This window comes from Monodon monoceros, unplaced genomic scaffold (genome assembly GCF_005190385.1).
Source record: "Monodon monoceros isolate NGI ecotype Baffin Bay Population unplaced genomic scaffold, NGI_Narwhal_1 Super_Scaffold_15, whole genome shotgun sequence".
In the NCBI taxonomy this organism is placed as follows: Eukaryota; Metazoa; Chordata; class Mammalia; order Artiodactyla; family Monodontidae; genus Monodon; species Monodon monoceros.
Genome location: NW_021703771.1, coordinates 51,760,529 through 51,784,458, shown reverse-complemented (window position 1 = coordinate 51,784,458; position 23,930 = coordinate 51,760,529). Strand labels below are relative to the sequence as shown.

The 23,930-nt window shown below is 34.9% G+C and overlaps 1 protein-coding gene across 1 annotated transcript in view; it reads right to left on the bottom strand.

Moving 5' to 3' along the window:
* Positions 1–23,930, bottom strand: part of NKAIN2 (sodium/potassium transporting ATPase interacting 2) — a 678,615-nt gene that overhangs the window by 317,322 nt on the left and 337,363 nt on the right. The window lies entirely within an intron of this gene.

Genomic DNA, 23,930 nt, shown 5'->3' with positions numbered 1-23,930 from the left:
AGTAAGTCACACACATTTTTTGATTTTCCAGTGCATATAAAAGTTATGTTTAACCATTGACAAAATGAAAAGACAACCAACTGAATGGAAGAAAATATTTGCAAATGATATGACCAATAAGGCGTTTATATCCATAATATATAAACAGGTCATACAACTTAATATCCAAAAAACAAAAACATAGGAAGACCTGAATAGACATTTTTCCAAAGAAGACATACAGATGGCCAACAGGTATATGAAAAGATGCTCAACATTGCTAATCACCAGAGAAATGCAAATCAAAACCACAATGAGATGTCACCTCATATCTGTCAGAATGGCTATCATCCAAAAGACCACAAATAAGAATGTTGGTGAGGATGTGAGAAAAGGGAACCCTAGTATACTGTTGGTGGGAATGTAAATTGGTGCAGCCACTATGGAAAACAGTATGGAGGCTCCTCAGAAAACTAAAAACAGAACAAATATATGATCCAGCGATCCCACTCCTGGGTATATAGACAAAGAAAATAAAAACACTAATTCAAAAAAGTACATGCACTCAATGTTCATAGCAGCATTATTTACAATACCCAAGATATGGAAGCAACCTAAGTGTCCATCAACTGATGAATGGATAAAGAAGATGTGGTATATATCAATGGAATACTACTGAGCCATAAAAAACAATGAAATTCTGACATTTGCAAAAACATGAATGAACCTAGAGGGTATTATAAGTCAGACAGAGAAAGACAATACTGTATGTTATTACTTATATTTTGATTTAAAATATAAGTAATTTAAAAAACTAATTAAAAAAAACCGAATATAACAAAACAGAAACAGACTCAGAGATATAGAGAACAAACTAGTGGTTACCAGCGGGCACAGGGAAGGGAGAGGGGCAAGATAGGGATAGGAGAAAAGAGGTACAAACTAGTATATAAAAAATAAATAAGCTACAAGGATATATTGTACAGCACAGGGAAACATAGACATTATTTTATAATAACTTTAAATGAAGTATATTCTATAAAAATATTGCATCACTGTGCTGTACACTTGAAACCAATAGAATACTGTAGATCAACTATATGTCAAAAAAAAATAAAAGCTATGTTTACATGTACTGTATTCTATTAAGTGTAAAATAGCATTAAGTTTAAAGGGGGTACATAACTTAATTAAAAAATATTTTACCGCTAAAAAATGCTAACCATCACCTGACAGCACATAGTTGTCACAAACTTTCAATTTGCAAAAACTGCAGTATCTGTGAAGCACGATAAAGTGAAGCACAATACAACAGGTATGCCTGTAATCTGTTATCTCACAAAAACCTGCTTTGGAGGTTTTATACTCTATTTTACAAATACAGGAATTGAAAGTTTGGAGTCAGAAATTAAATTGTCATAGTTGTCCAGCCAGTAAAAGAAAGCGATGGAATTCTGACCCAAGTCTTTGACTGCCACAAAATCTTTTTTCTTACTAGCATCTAAGGTGTTGCTACCAGATATTTATAATTTGTCTTTCCTAGGGAGTTCCCTAGGGAGTTGGAAGCCCAACTCTGATTGAAGGATAAAGACAACGATAATAAAAAAACACTAATTACTGGCCTTCTGATTATAGTAGAGAATGATTTAGGAACAGACTTGTGATCATGGATCACTCAAGAGTTTTAGGGTTTAGCCAGTTACATATATAAGTTCCCTCTTGAATTTGGTTGGTTGACTTTTCTCCTTGAGTTAGCTTGGACCTATCTGTATTCCATAAATGTAATTAAGTAAAAAGAGTCCATTTGATTTCTGCTTCAAAATATAAATTTATACAATCCATGGTACTTAGAATAAACTTGGTTTAGAAACACAGACAAAAATATCGTAGGTGAAAGAAGTCCTTAAAATAATCTCAGTTCAAGGTTCCTGAACTGTGAGTTCATGAAACCAGTGGGTCCCAAGCGTCCCACAAAGTGGCTTCAAGGACACAGAGAATCTTGTTGAAATGAAAATATTTTTGAATATGTGGATTTTTATGAATAGCTATTGCACAGCTGCTATCATTTTCTCAGACTTGGCCATGATCTAATGATTTCAGAAACATGCATCAGTCCAACTACCTCTTTTAAAAAAGAAAAGGAAATGTACCCAGAGATGTCACTCAGTTAGCAAGTGCACTTATGCCCAGTGTTTCTAGACCAGTGCTCTTGACATACCTTATGTTGACCTCCAATCTAAAATTGCTGTAGCCTGTGCTAAGCTCTTGGGCTGTTTAAGATTTCAGAGCAAAATGCTGGGAAATTATATGAAGTTTCCACCACTATTTTGGTTTTTTAAAATATGGCTATTGATTATAAAATATTAAAAAGCCATCTTATCTAATTTTAGTTGATTTATATTAAAATATTTAATAAAATCATTTATAATACTGCTTGTTATAGTTTTGCTACTGTACACAATTTTCATTTCCTTGGAGATTCTAAGATATCAAGATTCTTATGTGTTTTCCACTTCTGTCCTTACATAGATTTAAAATCCAATTTTATGAACTATGATGGAATATAAAATGTATATTCTTATTCATAGTTTATCTTATTATTCATATTTACTTATTCTCCTTTTTCTATTGCATGACATTTTTTCTAGTCCTGAGTAGACTAAACAGGTTCTTTTTCTTTTCTAGGTCTGAATTAGGAAGTCAAAAGTTGAAAATATATTTACCTTCATTTAAATTGGAAATATGAGTGCTAAGAGATATAAGTCTTAATGCTCAGAGTTGGAAAGATGAGCAGTAGTGCTATTCTTACCCTATTTTCTGACTTGATTTGCTCTATTACACGTACTTACTGTTTTGTGACTCAACTCCCACACTTCTTGGATGTGATTATCTCCTAGTGAAATGCATGACACATAGATGCAAAACATATTCTCTTTCCTTTTATTCTTTCATGGCTGTGGCATATGAAGTGATGTTGGCAAAAATAAAATTCACATGATCAGAACTTGACAGATTCACTGCAGTAGAAGCATTTTACAATAATGCAGTTATAATTTATGCTTTGTTAGTGTCATTGGTATTACAGTTTGTATACTGCATTTCTTATAAAGTGTAGCTGATTACTATTGTTATTAGCAAAAATTTTTCAACATAAATAATATAAAGGGAAACTATTTGATCATATGCCTCCCACACATATGTTCAACAGAATCAAATATTATATCAAAATTGCGCATCTTCCTTGGTAATTATGAATCACAGAAGCCGATTAATTTTCTTAAACACACTTACAAAATGAAATCAGTTCTGTGACGGCAACTGTTACTTTCCCCTAGGCTTTGCTTAAATACAGTGTTAAAGAAAAAGATCCTCTTAAAGATTCCACCTGTCAAAACGTAAAGCTCCCAGGAGTTCAGTAGTCCACACAAACACCAAGCGAAGACAAAGAATGTGATTCGTGTGGCCTACACTTTGGTTTAGTTCATGTTTGTGTTTTCAAAGGCAGTTCGACATACTTTTAAAATTTTAACATTTTAGACATCATATCATTATTAAAAAATAAAGGAAGTATATTGCACATTTTAGAAATACATGGAACCAAAACTGTTTTTAGATCCAAAAAGAAATCATTTAAACTAAAGTCTATTATGAGATGTCAACCATAATCAGTTTCAGTTAGGCTCCCAAAGGATGTTAGAGTGGCTCAGTCCTTGAAGGAATTGCTACAGTTAAAGATCTGTCTGCACGCTCATTATAAGTCTAATTTTTGAAAGGTTTATAACTCAGTCAGTTTAATTTGCTTTGCGAAGTAACTTGGCACTCTGCTTTCTCACCCAGATACAGTTTTGAGGGTTTAAAAATATATATTTAAATTGCTTTGGCTTTTCAGTGATGTGACATTTTCTTCATTATTGTCCCCCTAATAAACCTTTTTAGACATTTTTTTCCTAAACATTGCCTATAAAATTTTAATCCCACTGATATCCTTGTATCTGTATACATACTAAGGCCCTTTGGAAGGCCTCAAACACTCAAAATAGTTAACTTATTTTTTAATCTTCCCTCAATAAACCAATTTTCGCTCTCTTGAGAGAAAACTGCACCACCACTGAGAACACGCATGATCTACAGAAACACTACAGGTCTCTCGGGATCCACAGATTTCAAGATTTCTCTATTAATGAATATGTAAAGGAATTTCTCAAAGTCAGAGTAAATTATATATGAAGTTCAGTTATGATCTGCTTTGATATAAAATAACCTGGTAATAACCTTTAAAAAGAATGCTTCATTAAATCTTTGAAATAGGAAACACTTCTGTCCCTAAATTTCAATAATGATAAAAGTCTGTATCAAAGATTTGGAAAATAGAATTTAGAACAACTGTCACAGATTAAAGTGAATTGCAATTTTTACTTGATAATGGCAGATGTGATTGAACTACTCCTCAACAGACTTTTACAAAATGACATATAGTACTAATTATTTTGTAGAGGATAAAAATATCTGTGTTTATACAATGAAACAATTTTAGAGCTGGAAAAGATCTCGTAGTCCATTCTTCCCTGATTCTTTTACAACGATGTAGAGTCTGAGACCCAAGGGTATTATCAGAGTCATATTACACCAGCTCAAGGCTGGGAATAAGATTTTCTTCTTCACAAGCCAGAGTACTTGTCATAATTCTTACGATAATGTCTTTCCTTTGGAGTGACTCATTGCACAAAAATTTGGTATCTCTAACTTTCCAGGAAATAAATCACTAATAAACAGGTTTCTTCTAAGTGTCCAGTGTCAAATCCAATAAGAGTTTACAAGCATCTGTGAACCTTCTTTGGGTGGCACAGTCTCTTCTTTGACGTGTATAAGTCTTATATTAATTGATCATTTATAAGGGAATTTAAAGCTTCCTTCTTCTTGTTAGATTCCCTAAAGTTACTACATTTCAGAAATTTGTTATTGAGAACCATTTCACACACTATAAAGCAATTTCAGAAATTATAGTTTTCTATTAACACATCAATAATAATAAGTGGAGTAATAAAGACATTTTAAGAATAAAAATATCTCTAGAGACAATTTTGCAAAGCAAATACAAGTGGAGGAACTTAAGGTCCTATTTCTAGTAAAGCTGATGGTAATGATGACAATGTTGATGAGGATGATACCTCAATATCTTGGAAGTAAAGCAAGTTGCATTTTTAGTTAGAAAATACTACAAATTCTAATAATCATAAAGAAAAGTAAATGTACAAGCTGAAAGGTCAGACACTGGCATATATCTTAACAATATCTGCTCCTTTATGTCTCACATACTCTTTTCTTTTCACACACTGTAAGCTTTTTCTAATGTACTTGCAAACCTACAAACCTAGGCTTGAACGGGCTGTAAGAGTGGCTGATGTTGAACTTTATAGTTTTTTCTCTTTATAGCGGGTGAGTAGTAAGTTGTAGCTGGCAGTAGGCCACCTGCTCATTAAATATTTTAATCCCTGAAATGAAAAGCCTCTCAATATGCTGTGCAGACTTTCCAAAAAACAAACAAACAAACAACAAACAACAAACTTCATTACTACACTTACACTGATTTGGCATTTAACAAGGTATGAGCAAAGTTTATGCATTGTCGTGAACAAATAAGCAAGTGACCTCAAAAGGTGAGAGACGGTGTCAAATTCTGAACTGCATCCAAAATAAAAGCATCTTTTCCTCTGTAATCTGGTTGATGCAGAATGCATTGGTGTCTCAGCATTTTACAGCTGTGATTCCATCTAAGGAGAGGAATGCTTGCTCTTATGTTTTTCCCATTGTTTGTTATTTTGTTTTTTAATGTTCTTTCTAATTGGGTTTAGTACCTTTATCTGAATTCAATCTGCTACTGGTTTTTCTTTTTGTTTGTTTTTCTTTCTTTAAAAAAAACAAAACTGCATATTAGTATCCCTTTACATGCCTGAATTGGAAAAAAAAAATTAACAGTAGTTATAATTTCTCCTTAAAGCTCTCAAATTGTATTCTACTGCAGACTCTCAAACAAACAAACCAAAAGAAGGAAAAGTACCATTTAAGAAAACTTGCTGCTTTGAGATTTTCTTTTTAAATTTCTTTCCATATATTTTTGAGCAAATAAGTGATTCAATAATAAACTTAAAAATGTAAAGCTTTTAATTTTTAACCCTCTCCCATGCCATAATTTTTGTCACTGACAGAATGCTTTCTGCCACATCACTGTGTAAAGGGCGGCATTGGGGGTGTACGTTGGCTGAGACAATATGGCCGGGCAAGCTCAATGAGCTGACTCAGTCCATCTCATAGATTGTTAGGTTACCATTTGAATTCTTAAAATAAACCTTTTATTTTATAACAGTTTTAAATTTACAAAAGGTTTGTGAAGATAGAAGAAAGACAGTTCCTGTATGCTTCACAACCTGTTCTCTTATTATTAACATCTTACATTAGTATGGTACATTTGTCACAACTACTAAATACATATCAATACATTATTATTAACCAATATCCATACTTTATTCAGATATCCTTAGTGTTTACGTAATAACCTTTTCCTGTTACAGGATCCTATCCAAGGGACCACATTACATTTAATGTGGAGTCATCATATTGCCCTATACTCCTCTAGACTATGACAGTTTCTTATACATTCCTTGCTTTTGATGACCTTGACATTTTTGAGGAATATTGGTCAGACAATTTGCAGCATTTCCCTCAATTTTTGCTTGTCTCTTATCCTCATGATTAGACTGAGGTAATGTGTTTTTTGGGAGAAGGACCACAAAGGGATAGCACCATTCTCATCACAACCTATCAAGACTACAACCCAATCAAAAAATGGGCAGAAGACCTAAATAGACATTTCTCCAAGGAAGACATACAGACGGCCAAGAGGCACATGAAAAGATGCTCAATATCACTAATTATTAGAGAAATGCAAATCAAAACTACAATGAGTTATCACCTCACACCAGTCAGAATGGCCATCATCAAAAACTCTAGAAACAATAAATGCTGGAGAGGGTGTGGAGAAAAGGGAACCCTCTTGCACTGTTGGTAGGAATGTAAACTGATACAGCCACTATGGGAGAACAGTATGGAGGTTCCTTAAAAAACTAAAAATAGAATTACCATATGACACAGCAATCCCACTACTGGGCACATACCCTGAGAAAACCATAATTCAAAAAGACACAGGCACCCCCAATGTTCACTGCAACACTATTTACAATAGCCAGGTCATGGAAGCAACCTAAATGCCCATCGACAGACGAATGGATAAAGAAGATGTAGTATATATATAATGGAATATTACTTAGCCATAAAAAGAAATGAAACTGGGTCATTTGTAGAGATGTGGATGGACCTAGAGTCTGTCAAAAAGAGTGAAGTAAGTCAGAAAGAGAAAAGCAAATATCATATATATGCATATATGTGGAATCTATAAAAACGGTACAGATGAACCTATTTGCAAAGCAGAAATAGAGACGCAGACGTAGAGAACAAACACATGAACACCAAGGGGGGAAAGGGGGGTGGTGGGATGAACTTGGAGATTGGGATTGACATGTATGCACTGCTATGATGGAATAGATAACTAGTAAGAGTCTGCTGTATAGTTTGGGGAAGTCTACTCGATGCTGTGTGGTGACCTAGATGGGACGGAAATCCAAAAGGGAGGGGGTATGTGTATATATATGGCTAATTCAGTTGGCTGTACAGAAGAAACTAGCACAGCATCGTGAAGCAACTATACCCCAATTAAAAAAAAAAACCTACATGCTATCAACATGGTGTATGACTACTGTTGATATTAACCTTGATCATCTGACTGAGATGGTATTTGTCAGGTTTTTCACTGTAAAGTTACTTTTTTCCCCCCATTTCCATATTGTACTCTCTGGAAGGAAGTCATTATGGGCAGCCTACACTTAAGAAATGGATAGTTATGCTCTACCTTCTGGAGGGCATACTAACTACAAATGTTATTTGAAATTTTCTGCACAGGAGACTTGTCTATTCTCTATTTAATCATTTATTTATATTGGTATAGACTCAGAGATATTTGAGTTATAATCCAACACTGTTATTTATTTTTTTGCTAAATTGTTCCAGCTTTGGCCATTTGGAGCTCTTTCTGTTGGCTCCTATATCCCTTTGACATGTCCTCATTGGGGGGGTGTGTGTGTGTATGTGTGTTATCATTTTCTTACTTTCTGGTGTTACCAGATATTCCAGGCTCATCTCCATGTTCTCTGCTGTAGCCCTAGAATCAGTCATTTCTTCAAAGAATGCTTGGCTCCTTTTATTTGAGAGTGGCATTAAAAAAGATCTGTATGCTGAATGTACCATCTAGTTTTTATTTGATAAATACAGCAGTGTTTGTCAAACAACATTGTTTTCTGATCTAATAGTGCAACTAATATTAAGATAAATATTCTTCTTTTAAAAGCCCTTTCCTTATACCTGTTAATATAGAATATACTCAACCTCTCTGCGCTTGGCTTTAGGAAGTTCTTTGTTTTTTCTTTAAGAGAAGGGGAATCATTCTGAGATGAGAATAATATTTATAAGAAGAAACTTGCATGCTCGGGTTAGAATTGTCTTCCTCACCTTTCCGCATGTTAGCAGGTAGTTGGCTTTGTTCTCATTACCTCAAGTGAGAAACTGTGTCAGAGCAGAAACCCAAAATAACCTGCCAGTCTCCCTGGGTTTGTGTGCAAAGCACTGAAGGTCTTTGCAAAAGGATAATTATTGGCATTATCAGGGAGTTTTGACCAGATCATGGAAGAAAACCCTGGAATTCTCTCCCAAACATCCAAAGAGAAAGAGAGAGATAGAGACAAGGGAGAGAGAAATTATTTTAGAGGATTAGGCAGGGGTGGCACTACGGGGGAAGTGCCCGACAGGTAGTTCCAAGCAGGCAGGGTCACATGCAACCTGGCAAGATTCCTGGCTCTTACACGTAGTACAAAGTAGCAGAAAACTAACAGGTCTCCAGAATTGGAAAAATAGGTATCTCATTCCTAACCTGCGTGGACCACTTATAAGAGCAGATAACCCAACTTCCTCCTCCCCCTCAATATCCTGACACTATGGAAGATGCTAGGGAAAGAGCAGACACCCGGTGTGGACCCTTACAGGGAGGCTCAGAGTTAGAAAGCTAAGTTGGGCTTTGAAGCACTAAGGCATATTTCTAGCTCATTTGCCTTTGTGGACTAATACTTATACCCACAGTAGCTCTTATATTCTCCTTACTTTGGTTAAGGATTAGAGAAAATCTGTTACCCCTTGAAAGAGATTTATAAGGGATGCTTTTTAAGTACTTGGGATATTTGACAGAAAGAATTAGTGCAGAGTGGGATAGCTTTCTCCTTTCTTTTTCAGGATTATTTAATTTTGGTTGGAAGTCCCAGACTCAGAATTTATAAAGTGCTTTCAGTTCAAAGGGCGACACTGATTAAAGAGGTTGGGTATGTGGTTAAGAACACAGATTTTGATGTTGTCAAAATAGCTGCCATGAACAGAAGGCTGCCTCAATTCATATCGGGGGTCCACAATTCTCATGAGCTTTTGGACCTCAGCTTGTCTGTGTTTCAATGTCATGTACATGTAAGAAATAAAATAGGGGTACAAAAAGTCCCCACTTCATTATATTAAGAGGAGTGAGTTCATATCTGCAAACAGGTTGGAATATAGTAAGCAAGATATAAGTGATCGTTAAATAAAGATAAATGACTTGAGCTATAATGATTTGGTGCTATCTTCACATATACTTCTTTTGTTAGCACAATGCACATAGCATTGCTTTAAAGAAGGAAATCCTTGTCTGAACAATTTAAAGTCCTAACATTGACTAATATTTAATTGGTTTAAAAACTTGGTATCTGAGAATTTTGATTATATTTTTGCTTTTGATTGCTTTAGCAAATGAGACGATGCCTTAAACATGCCTGTCAAAAATCAGCAGAGTATACATTTATTCTTACGTTCTCAAACACATGCATACACACACATACACGCATGCAGGTGCTCAAGTTCATAAAAGAAACGGGTTTGATTGATTTAAAGCGTCCTTCAAGGCTTTTGAATGAGATTCAGATGCCTCAAATTTGACCAAGAGGCAGATGCTAATCAAAGCTTAGCTTACTTAGAACACTTTTTCTTGTAAGATGAAAACACCAAAGAGATATAAGTTTTCACTTCTTGGCTGAAATGATTTCCATATCTTGCCAATCAGGAGAAGCTTTGTTTTAAAAGTCCAAGGATAAGAAATTATTTTTCTATGCATTCTTTATAAACACACACGCACATGTAAGCATACACACTTCAGGTCTGGAAGCTCTGTGAACAGGCATCTTCACATTCAGGAATTAGAGAAAGCTATCTTCACATAAATGTCTGTGAAGCCCTTTAAAAATCAGTGCTTTCAGTTTTTCAAAGATTTATTTATTTATTTTGGAAAAAAAAAAAAGCAAGTACCTCATCAGTTCTCTCACAAAAATCTTCAAATGCTTTTGGGAAATAAATGAATTTCAAACTGTGTTCAGTCATACTTTATTCAAACAAAGCAGTGAAGAAAGCCTTTGAATCAGAACTTCAGTTCACCATAATCTGGTTAAAATTATCTCCAGCACCACCTGTCATTATTAATATGCAGGAGAAAGAAAACTACCTTCCACCTGAGAATGTGGCCCATCAGCACGTCGGTACTCTGTCTGATCCTAATGGCAGTTACATTTTCAATTCTTCTTGAACTTTCATATATTTGTTGAAGGTAGCTCATGGTTTAATTTAAATTTGTTTTAAGGAACACTTCATTAGCATTTACATCTACCCATGGAAGAAAATCTACAGGTCTTTTACATCTTCTATCTTTAGGTTCTGTTAAATTTGCAAGCTTAACCATTTTGCTTGACTTAAAAAAAAAAACTGTTATGTTGTTTTGGAAAGTGATAATATGCTGTAGCATAAGTACCAAAGTATCAACTGTTAGACTGATTCTTAGCAGAAACTAGAGATATGTGCTCTAAAAGCCTGGTTTGGAAAATAACTCATAATTAGAAAGAGATATATAAAGTGAGGCCACCCTGCTCAGGCCCACAAAACAGAGATGCACATGTTAACTGAAATCCAGCTTTTAATTTTGGTGATTTCCACTTATGTCAAAATCAATTGAGTTACATGTCTAATACCCACTTCTTATGGCTTGAGAAGTTTTTCCACAAACTTTCAAAGAACTTATTTTGGAATAGCTCTAGAATGTTCTAGTCTAGATGAATGTATTTCTTGATGTCCAATTGGATCAAAAGAACCATGGATCTACTCTTGAACAAAGTATCTATATGTATAAGATAATAAAATCTTCCTCTTGAGAGGCATAGGAAATATATATGACAGAGAAGCCCCCAAATAGTTCTACTTGCTTATAATTTGTAAGCATAATTATTGACACAAGTTATGTCAAAGAAAGTTACTTTGACACCTACAACATTTCTCAAACATTTAACACCTGGTATGTATTAGTCATGGTGTTCTTTTTTGCCTTCTTTAAAATATTTATGTTTTATATTTTTAATTGAAAAAGAATATGTGTATATAAAGAGGGTTTGCACACACATGCACACACACGAGCACATATATACCACTAGAAGGAGCATCCTGAGTGCAAATATCACGGGCAGTTTTGAATGCTGTGGGTATCTCTGTTTGAAGAATCACTTTGTTCTCCCAAATGGGATAAGAGATGCATTAATCAGCTTACATAGCATGTTCATGGAAAATAGAGCCAAAACCCAGCAGAAGCAAGCTCAGGGGGTGTTTGTTTTAATATCGTCTGTGCTGATTTTGCCCAATTTGTTTATTTACTTTCCCTTCTTTGTAATAAAGAACTTAAAATGGCTTACAAAGGGGAAAGGGTACCACTAAAATAATGAAACTTGGCAGGTACAACCTTGAACAAGTGGAAATTTGCCCCCTTAAATACAACTCTAAGAAAATCTAAAGCATAAATTTTTACTGATATACTTTGGCTCTCACTGATAGGCAGCAGTGATTTGTATTAGTAGATGATAATACTGACTTTGATGTTTACTCATACAGGTACCTATAGTTGAAAAGAGCTATTATTGGTTAGTATCTAAAGATTGTCCTTTTATTTGTGGCTATAATTACTGCTTTTAATGACTATTTGCACACTGTGTCTTAAGAACTTTTTGGTTAATTTTTTTTCCCTAGGTTTTGACACATCATTTGGCAGAACTGATATGGTGCATTCAGTGAGTTCCAGATGAAAGGTTGGATGTAGGGATGATGGTGGACTGGCATCTCACAAGTCCCACAGCCTTTGACATAAGGTCCACAGAATCTCTTTTCAGAAGAGCCACCTAATTCCTTAGCAGTGAGGCATACAGAAGAACATGAAATTGTCATAGGACGTTTCCAACAGCATTTTGCAAGTTTTATTTAGTCTAGTGTACTTGTGAGGCATTAATATAAGAAAAAGTATTAACAAATATGAGAATTTACTCTTTAAGAATTTGCCCACATACCAATGCAGGGGACGTGGGTTCGAGCCCTGGTCGGGAAAGATCCCACGTGCCGCGGAGCAACTAAGCCCGTGCGCTAAAACTACTGAGCCTGTGCTCTAGAGCCCGCAAGCCACAACTCCTGAGACCATGTGCCACAACTACTGAAGCCCGCGCGCCTAAAGCCTGTGCTCTGCAATGGGAGAGGCCGGCCAATGGGAGGCCCACGCACCGCAACGGAGAGTGGCCCCCGCTCGCCGCAACTGGAGAAAAGCCCGTGCGTAGCAACAAAGACCCAAGGCAGCCAAAAATAAAATTAATTAATTAATTAAGAATTTGCCCACATAGATCTCAAAAAAAAACAAAAACAAAAACAAACTGGTTACTACAATGAATGAAATCTCAAAGCCATAAATGGTCTTGAATTTAGGAACTGCAATTTGCATATCTTATTAAATAGTGCAATGCTTTTCAAATTCTAAAGCAAAGGAGCACTTTATTTCATAGCCAATCTTACTAAGACCCTTACTTCTGTCTGTTTTATCTGTGGCCACCTCATCTTTCTCACCTCCTGGTCAGCTCCCATCTCTGTCTAAATATCTTTACTTGAATTATTAAACAGAAGTTCTCATTGAGTTCCTTGGATCCACGGACTATCAGAATACTTTGTATAAGAGAGGAGGCTCTCAGCAGTATCAATGCTTTATTACTACATTTGAGATGACAACTTTTATTTATTCCTCAGTGAAGCATTTAGACTCAGCACACATTTTAGTGTATAAATACTTTCCAAATATTTTAATAAATCAGCTGATGCATTAATATGGAATATGTGCAATAAAAATTGAGAGTTATACATGTAATTGTCTTGGGACTCTGCCTGCCTTTGAATATGCCAGAGATTGACTAATAAGATATATATTAGAAAAAGAGAAAAACAACAGAAAGCATAATTTAAGAATGGTAGACTAGAAGGATATTTATTCCAGGACCCCAAAATTACATATAAAATTGTGTTTGTTCTAAAGAAATAAGAAATTCATATTAAGGCAGAAGATATAGTTTTTCAAAAATACACTTTGCTATTATATATTTAGAATTTAGTGTTTTGAGGCCCCATTCAGAAGGCCAAATGTTTTAAACTTCGTGGGCCATCTAGTTTCTGTTGCAACTATTCCACTGTGCCCTTGTAGCCTATGAGAAGCCATGGACAAGAGGTCAATGAATGGATATGGCTGGGTTCCAATAAAACTTTATTTACACAAACAGAGTGAGGGCCAGATTTAACCCTTAGGCTGTCTTTCATCAATTTGTGTTTTAAATAAAAAAGAATGAAGAAAGGACAAAATAATATTATTGATATTTTAGTAAAGCTAAGTGAGCTTAAATTGACTTGAGGGACTGAGATTTTACAATGATAGAATTTCACCTATTTATCCTTTAGACTAACATTATCCTGATAATTTAAAATTATGAGAATATTTGCTATACAGTGTGGAGAACACCTTCACTTTCTTTAAAGTTTGGGTTTCGTTGAGTTTCTATTCTCCTGACAAATATAATGATGGAAGGATGGCCATTCTCTAACAAAAGAAAAGATTTTCTATTTCTCTGTGTGTGTGCGTATGTGTGTTCAGTATATTGACCTAATTTTGTCTCCTAATTATAATGGCAGTAAAACCTGGAAGTTATTCTTCCCACCTCCTTCATCCTTCTTCTGCAGTCCAGTCTTCCTCTTGAGTTACTTCCTAAAGAACTCTTACTGTTTTCAACTCCATCATCTTTTGTCTAGACTCCTGCAAAGACCCCTGATTGGAACCCAACACCCATGCTTCCTGGACACTCCAGCTTCAGTACAGTACTACTTTCAAAAGGCAGAGCTACTCTGCCTAAATCCTTTCCCTTTAATTAATATAAAAAGTAACATCCTTCATCAGGCTTCCAGAGCCCTGCCTGACTGGGTTCCTACAGTCCTTTCCTGCCTCTCATTTGTACCTTGTCATGCTCTGGACTTTGGTCACAGTAGCTTGCTCTTAGTTCCTGGTACTTGTCATATGCAAAGGTCTTGCCATCAAAGGACCTTTGCATATGCTATTTTACCTGGAACAGTCTCCCCCAATCCCCTTATCTAGTTAATTTCTACTCATCTTTCAGAGCTGATCTTAAGCTTCACTTCCCTGGTGAATCCTTCCCTGACCTGAATGACCAGCTCAAGCCTCTCCTATTTGGAGTCTCTTTGTACCATTAGGGCCTGGACTAGGGCGAGGTGCTAAGGATGTCAGGGCCTTGCCAGTATGGGGTTACTGTCTTTAGGGAGATAAGAAGAGGTGATCGGGAGCAGAACATCTAATCACATGTAATTCCAGGCCAATTCAGGTTCCACAATAAGGGAATGAGATAGAGGCATCATTCCTCTCTCATCTTAAACCTACATTTTATATTCTGTTGTGGGGTTTCTGGGATCCTTACTGTAAAAACTGTCCCTATAAAACTGACAAAATAAGATCTATAAGGAGAGCTCTGTAATGGAGTGTGATTTTTCTATTATTAAATAAAACACTACTCAATTTTAAACACATTTTTAAGCAGGCATATAGCATTATATTATGGTTTACATTAGCAAAAAATGTAAAAAAGGACCAGAAGAGGCCTTTGTTATGTGCAATGATTATCATAGTAACACTGAATAAAGCTGGCATGATTTAGAACCACAGAGATTATTTTTCATTTTCTGAATATGTATAGATTGAATATATTCACCCATACACACATACACACACATACATACATCTATACATACATCTTATACTGTTATATATTTTGGCGACAATTGCAAAGTTCTCCATCTGGTCTTGCAGCAAAGATTCCAAACATGCAAGGAGAAAAAATGTATTAGTCAATTAAAATGAACTATTTGGAACAGATTTGATTTCTTTAAAGGGTCATATAATTACATTGACCATGGTCTATATACCCATTCCATCAAAAAGATCCTGGAAATCTTGAAAAAGTAAAACCTTGTTGAGCAGCATTATTTTTCATAGACTAGTTGAGTTTCATGTTGTTTTATCTTTTTGTTCTAAAATTTATTGCCAAAATATTATAACTTTTTAACACCATAACTTTGTACAATGCTCCATAAAAATGAAAGAGAAAATGAAAGAAAGATCACCTGAGGGAATATTTGTAAGCAACAGTTACTCTGAGAAACAACTGAGATCATGGAAAAAAATGGAATCAAATATTCAGAGCACCTGGACACAAGCACGGCTGTTGCACTGAGGAATTCCAGAGACACCACTGACATGGTATCCAGTAGTCTCCCCTTATCCACAGTTCAGCTTTCTGCAGTTTCAGTTACCTGCAGTCAACTACAGTCTGAGAAGATTACATGGAAATTTCCAGAAATAAACAGTTCATAAGTTTTAAACTGCTCACCATTCTAAGTAGCGTGATGAAAATTTGTGCCTTCCCACTCCTTCCAGCCCAGGCCCTGGACGTGAATCGTCCCTTTCTTAGTTATCAGACCGATTGTTGCGGTATCACAGTACCTGTGTTCAAGTAACCCTTATTCTACTTAAAAATGCCCCAAAGTGCAAGAGTAGTGATGCTGGCAATTTGGATATTCTCTTACTGTGACTAATTTATCAACTGAACTTTATGATAGGTATGTATGTATAGGAAAAAACACAGTATTGGTATATACAGCTGACCCTTGAAGAACATGGGTTTGAACTACATGGGTCCACTTATATATATGCAGATGTTTTCCAATAAATATATTGGAAAATTCTGGCAGATTTGCAACAATTTGAAAAAGTTCACAGGCAAACTGCATTACCTAGAAATATCGAAAAATTAAGGAAAAGTTAAGTACGTCATGTATAAAATATATATAGATACTAGTCTACACTTATGTAGGCATAAAGTGAGTGACATTTAATAAATAATTAACAATGTGTTAGTTTTCTTACTGTTTTATAACTATGCTTTCAAAGAATTACCTTACCATACAGTATGCCTCTCTCTCTTGTAATTGGAGAAGGCTATCATCATAGGTAAGTGTGTTTTGTTAAATGTAACAATGTTTCAAAACTGTATTATGAATATGACTGTAATAATACATGCCATAAAATTTTTTTAATGATTTATTCATTTGTGTGTAGGCCAGGCTACCATGGAGCAACTGTATCAGTTATACTAGGCTACCATAAGGAAGCCATATTGCTGCTTCTTCGTTCTTGATGCACAAATTGTTATACCTGTAAATAAATATAAATTTTTTTCACATTATCTTTTCATTTTTGATGTCTAGTGTTGGTAATATGTATAATATCTACAGTGTTTTCTATCATATAATATTGATGTAAATACTGACAGGTAAAAAAAAAAAATACTGACAGGTGATTCACTTTGTAAACAGATGATGTAAACTTACGGAATTGATAACTACAGTACTGTAAATGTATTTTCTTTCTTATGATTTTCCTTAATAGCATTTTCTTTTCTCTAGCTTACCTTATTGCAAGAATATGGTATATAATATAGACAACATACAAAATATGTGTTAATCGACTGTTTATGTTATTGGTAAGGCTTCTGGTCAATAGTAAGCTATTAGTAGTTAAGTTTTGGGGGAATCAAAAGTTATAAGTAGATTTTTGACTGTGTGAGGAGTTGGTGCCCCTAACCCCAGTGTTGTTCAAGGATCAACTGTATAGGGTTTCAACACTCTCCGTGGTTTCAGACTCGGGGTCTTGGAACGTATCCCCGGTGGATAAGGGGGGAATACTGTAATCTGGGAATATGGTCTCTGGAGTTATGTGTTGGCCCTGAAGGGCAGAATTGTTATAAAGAGGTTAGATCATTGTTGTGAAGCAAGACAGAACTTTATCTTGAGCTTGCACATAATTAAAAGGTAAAAATTAAATTATCAAAAAAAGCCATCTTCCAGCTTTACTAAAATGAACTTTCCAGTCTCATATTTAGTATGGTTCAAAATGCCAGTGTACTCGTTTCCTCAAAATGCAAGCGCCGCTCTCCAATGGCAACTTTGCCCACACAAATTTCACTGATCAGTGTTTCCTGTATACTCTTTTCCAGCATCTGTTAGAACTAAATGCAGAACGTAAATAATTAATAGAGCTATCATGTTTTTATTTTTCTTTGAAATTATGAAATCAGTGGAGCAGAAGTCTAACTATACATGTATCCTGTAAACACACACAGATAACAAGGGTTGAATAATAACTGTTTGTAATAGAAATTTTATGCAATTTGAGCTAAAACAATTTAAGTAAAGACATTTCCATTTTCCATCATATTTCACCATGAATTTAGAGAAGTGAACAAACCATCAGAAGAGTCTGAATTGTAAACTTTAGCTAAGATAGACAGTAATGTTATGCACCTCAGTATTGAGGGCTGGATAGTTAGTGCCACTCACTTTAACATCTAACTGGATTTCTGGCAATTAGGCTCTCGATAAACATTTGTTGAATTAATCAGCATAAGAATTCTCCTTGAATTGTTTTCATATCTTGGCTATTGTAAATAATGCTGTAATAAACATGGGAGTGCAACATATCTCTTTGATACCCGTTTTCATTGTTTTGAGGGTATATTTCCATAAGTGAAATTGCTGGATCATATGGTAGATTTATTTATTTATTTATTTAACATCTTTATTGAGGTATAATTGTTGTGTTAGTTGCTGCTGTATAACAAAGTGAATCAGCTATACGTATGCATATATCTCCATATCCCCTCCCTCTTGTGTCTCCCTCCCACCCCTCTAGGTGGTCACAAAGCACTGAGCTGATCTCCCTGTGCTATGCGGCTGCTTCCCACTAGTTATATTTTTGTTTGAGGTACCTCCATATTGTTTTCCATAACGGTTGAACCAATTTACATTTCCATCAACAATATTCAAGGACTCTTTTCTCTACATCCTTGCCAACCCTTGTTATCCCTTGTCCTCTTGGTGACAGCTATTCTAACAGGTGTGAGGTTATAGATCATTGTGGTTTTGATTTGCATTTCCCAATCATCAGTGATGTTCAGCATCTTTTCATGTACCTATTAGCCATTTAGATATCTTCTTTGGACAAATGTCTACTTAGCTCCTCTGCCCATTTTTTAATTGAATTGTTTTTTTGTTGTTATTCAGTTGTATGAGTTCTTTATATATTCTGGATATTAACCCTTTATTTGATGTATGTTTTACAAAATGTTTTTCTCATTCTGTACGTTGCCTTTCAATTTTGCAAACTGTTTCTTTTGCTGCACAAAAACTTTTGTACAAAGGAATATTTTTCATCCATAGGAAGAAAGACATCCTGCCATTTGCAGCAACATGGATGGACCTTGAGCACATTACGTTAAATGAGATAAATCATACAGAGAAAGACAAGTCCTGTATGATATTACTTACATGTGGAATCTAATAAAGCCAAATTTGTAAAAACAGAGAATAAAATGGAGGTTACCAGAGGCTGGGCTGGGGCAGGAGTTGGGGGGCTAGAACAGATGTTGTTTAAGGGTCCAAATTTAAAATAAAACCTAGAAACCTAATTCACAGTATAGTGAATATAGACAACCATATTGTATTATAATCGTCAAACTTGTTAAGAGACTAAAACTTAATTATTCTGACCTAAAAAGAAGGGATGGTTATGTAATGGGATAGAGGTGCTAATTATCACTACAACGGCAGTCATATTACATTGCATTTACTACATCACCCTGCTCAAACTTATCTTGAAAAGTCTATTGAAGCTTTAAGTAGTATAAAATAGGTTGCTTCCTTTATCAATATTGGAAGATATAAAATCTGAATATTGGATTCATAAGACATATTCATGTTATTCAATGCAGGTGCCAAAATAAAATTAGAAAAAATTTGAATTACATTTATTGAGCACTTACTATGTACCTAGCACTATATTCGTTACTTTAACCAAGGAGTATTTCACATTTAATCTTACAACAACACAATAATGAGTAGGTTCTATTATCTCCCAATTTTATACAAGAGGAAAGAGATTAAATAATTTCCCTAAGGCCACCATCCAGTAAGTAATGAAAAAGGAATATGGATTCTTTCTGAGTTGACTCAGCCTGAGCTTTGCTCAATTAAATTTCTAATAATATTATCACAGTAAATGCTGTCTTTTAAAATAAATAAAACATGAAATGTTATACTACCCTTTTGATGCTTTATACCCTTTTGTACCAGATGTTAAGAATATACTTGTTATTCCCATATAATTTTGTAGTTAATAATAAATCAGTGTATGTGAGATTGGTTATCCTAAATATTAATGTAGAGATAATTTCGTGTTGGATTATGATTAAATTTCCCTGGCCCCTGAGTCATTTTTAGAGAGCATTGTCTGGCTTTTCCTTGTAAATGGAGCAACTTGTAAATAGAAAACAGCCCTGAATTTGGAGATGTGGGGATGCACATGTATGGCTTTAGTTACAAGAAGCTTGGAAAACACATACCTGTGGTAGGATTTTTTTCTTTTATTTACAGATAATGGTCTTGCATGAAGTTGGTATTAAATAAGATTACAATAAACTTTTTTTTGATTTAGTCAGACTAAAATCTCTGTAGTTCTCAACTGTATGAAAAACCCTTTAGTCTTAAATTAATGAAACTTATTCTTAGTCCTGATGTTTTTTTGTTGTTGGATAATTCTAGAAGAGGAAAAGGAATTTACCTGGTGATATTATAGACTCTTATACAGGTTGCTTACTGTGAAATCAAAAGGAAGAATTACACCTGATATGTTCATAAACTTTCCATTGTGTTCCGGGATCATGTAAGTTTTCCTTAATACACTTAAAACAGTAAAATAAAGTTGACTCTCAGATATTGAATACTGCTGCTATGACAGTGCTCATTATATATTCATCCTAATTCTGCATTTCTTATCATAAAAGCAGACCAGCCTGTGGTTACTTAGAGATGTCCTTGTACCTTTTTAAATTAAAAAATTGTAATAATGAATATGCTATCATTACTCATACCTTTTGTTAACATTTCTATTCTTCTTTTGGGGGATTCTTTCTAGAGAATCAGAGTTTAAAATATTTCATATTTTGAGATGCAGAGCTTTTCATAAGAGTTGAAAGGAAACAAATTACAAAATCGTTGACTTCCATTAAAATTTTTCATAGACAATTTTAGTCGATTTTTAGAAGATTTAACATCTCACTGATTTTTTTAATTCTGAGCTTAAATGAATTCTCATTTTGACTCCATATGTTACTTTGAGAAAGATTACAGTATGCCTGCAGTGATAGGATCTTTTTTTACATGTCTTATTACATGTTGCTGTGGGTCTCCACTGAGAAGACCTATTTTAATTCTCATTTTCAGACTCTCTCCTGAGAAGCAGAGCCGGAATTTGCTTTCAAGGTCACAGGATTTGATGGATGAGGAGTACTAGCAGAGATCCCAGTTTCTTTCTAAATTGAAAGAACAACAGAAAAGAAGATTAACCTGTCCCAATTAAGCAGAAATGAGGCCAAGCGCAGGTGACCTTTTAACAACTAAGCACTATAATTTTAAAGCTGAATTACTGTTGCTTCTTTATTTTTCAAGCTTGTTGTGACTGCATACTAAAAGTAGCTTATATTTTATATAAAACTCTTCAATTTTCAACTCTTTGCCAGTTAGACTAGCTTGTTCTCTCACTGAGCACCATATTATGAGAGTTTCAATATCACAGTTAGCTATAAGTGACCCTCACTTTATAAAACTTGGAGAATTTATTTGCCTTAGATCAAGGATCAAGGTTCCTGGGTGCCATCCAGGGATTTGTGCACGAGTTGGGATTCTTAATGCAGTTGTCAATTACTGTCCCCCAAATGTGTAAAACATTACACTTATCCCAACAATAAAGATAGCAAGCCTATTAAAGAAGTATGATTTATGATTTATAAATAAAGAGAATGTACAGGAAATATTGATATCTGTGAGTCTGTTTTCATAGAAGTCTTTCTCTTGTAATAGGAATCATCACTCTGCTGGCTGATTTTCTTTGCTGACAGGCTTCAATCACTTTACTTTCTCACATTTCTGGCTCAGAGGTTCAGCATAAAACTGTTTTGCAGAGTTGTGGAATATATGCTCAAGATTTTCTTCTTAAGATTCACTTTACTTCCATTAGGCAGATTTCAATCATAAGTCAGTATATTTTCTGATATCTGCAAGTCATAATATTCATATTCTATATTTTCTCCAATGTAGTTCTCAGTTCTTTAATAAGTATGTAGATGTACATATTAAAATATGGCAAATATTTCTTTAAAAAATGATTTGTCAATGAAGTCCTCTTCCCTAGAGTCCCAAATAAGCATACAGTAAGATAAAGTAAAAGAAATACTTCAAAAAATGAAAAATCCAACCAAAAAATGGGCATAAGACCTAAATAGACATTTTTCCAAAGAAGACATACAGATGGCCAGCAGACACATGAAAAGATACTCAATATCACTAATTTATTAGAGAAATGCAATCAAAACTACAATGAGGTATCACTTCATACCAGTCAGGATGGCCATCATTAAAAAGTCTACAAGTGGGCTTCCCTGGTGGCACAGTGGTTGAGAGTCCACCTGTTGATGCAGGGGACGTGGGTTTGTGCCCTGGTCCGGGAGGATCCCACGTGCCATGGAGCGGCTGGGCCCGTGAGCCATGGCCGCTGGGCCTGCGTGTCCAGAGCCTGTGCTCTGCAGCGGGAGAGGCCACAACAGTGAGAGGCCCGTGTACCATAAAAAAAAAAAAAAAAAAAAAAAAAGTCTATGAGTAACAAATGCTAGAGAGGGTGTGGAGAAAAAGTAACCCTCCTATACTGTTGGTGGGAATGTAAATTGGTGCAGCTACTGTGGAGAACAGTATGGCGGTTCCTTAAGAAAACTAAAAATAGAGTCACCATATGATCCTGCAATCCCACTCCTGGGCATATATCCAGAGAAATCTCCATATCAAAAAGATACATGCACCCCAATGTTCATAGCAGCACTATCTACAATAGCCAAGACATGGAAGCAACCTAAGTGTCTACCGACAGATGAATGGATAAAGAAGATGTGGTATATATACACAATGGAATATTACTCGGCCATAAAAAAAGAATGAAATAATGCCATTTGCAATAACATGGATGGACCTAGATATTATCATATTAAGTGAAGTAAGTCATACAGAGAAAGACAACTATCATATGATATCACTTATATTTGGAATCTAAAAAATGATATAAATGAGTTTATTTATTGGGCTGGCCAAAAAGTTCGTTCAGGTTTGTCTGTAATCTTATGGGAAACCCCAAATGAATTATTTAGCCAACCCAATACAAAGAAGAAATAGACTCACAAATATAGAAAACAAACTTATGGTGACCAAAAGGAAAAGGTGGGGGGAGGGATAAATTAGGAGTTTGGGACTGACAGATACACACTACTATATATAAAATAGATAAACAACAAGAACCTACTGTATAGTACAGGGAGCTGTATTCAATATCTTGTAATAGCCTATAACAGAAAAGAATCTGAAAAAGAATATATATAACTGAATCACTTTGCTGTACACCTGAAACTAACAAAACATTGTAAATTAACTAAACTTCAATTTTTAAAAATGGCTAAAAAAAGTGTAGGCAGAAAGTACTATAAAGATGTATTAGAAGGTTTGTTGATTAAAATAATTTTGTTTACAAAAAGAAATACTTCAAAACTTTGATGTGAAAGAAGATTATAATACTGAACTGTCAGGATGCTTGTCCTAGATTAGTGGAGTCAGTCAACCTGAGTTATGTAAAAGTGGTATTCCCTATCGAATATCTGTAACTACTTTCAGTTTTGGAAGCTCCAATATAAAGCTATGAACATGAAACACAGATTAGGGATCTTACATGGGGGATGTGATGCTTTTTGTCCTATGGGAGAGGTTAGTATTTGGGGAAAAGGATGAAAGGTACATACCCTGAAGTAAATGTGTACAGCCTATTAAATATTTTTTGCTAAGTACTAATATTTAAATTAGTGAATCTACTGGTTAAAAAAAAAAACTCAAACAAATTAACAACATAATAAGATACTCTCTAAAGTTAAGCTTAGCTGATTAAAAGACTGAGAGTTCTGTTGGATTATGATGTTTTTAATCTCTACAAACAGTATACTGTCTGTCATCACACATGTTCTCTCACTCCTTCTTTACTTCTTTCTCTTCCCTTCCACCCTTCTCTCAATTTCTTATTATGTTCCAAACTTGAGAAGCATAATCTGCATCTCCTCAACTGATTAGGAATTTGGAAGGAAATGAATCTTTCCATATATATGCATGTATCTACACACACACACACACACACACACACTTTTCAAAGAGTTATACTATAATTATGC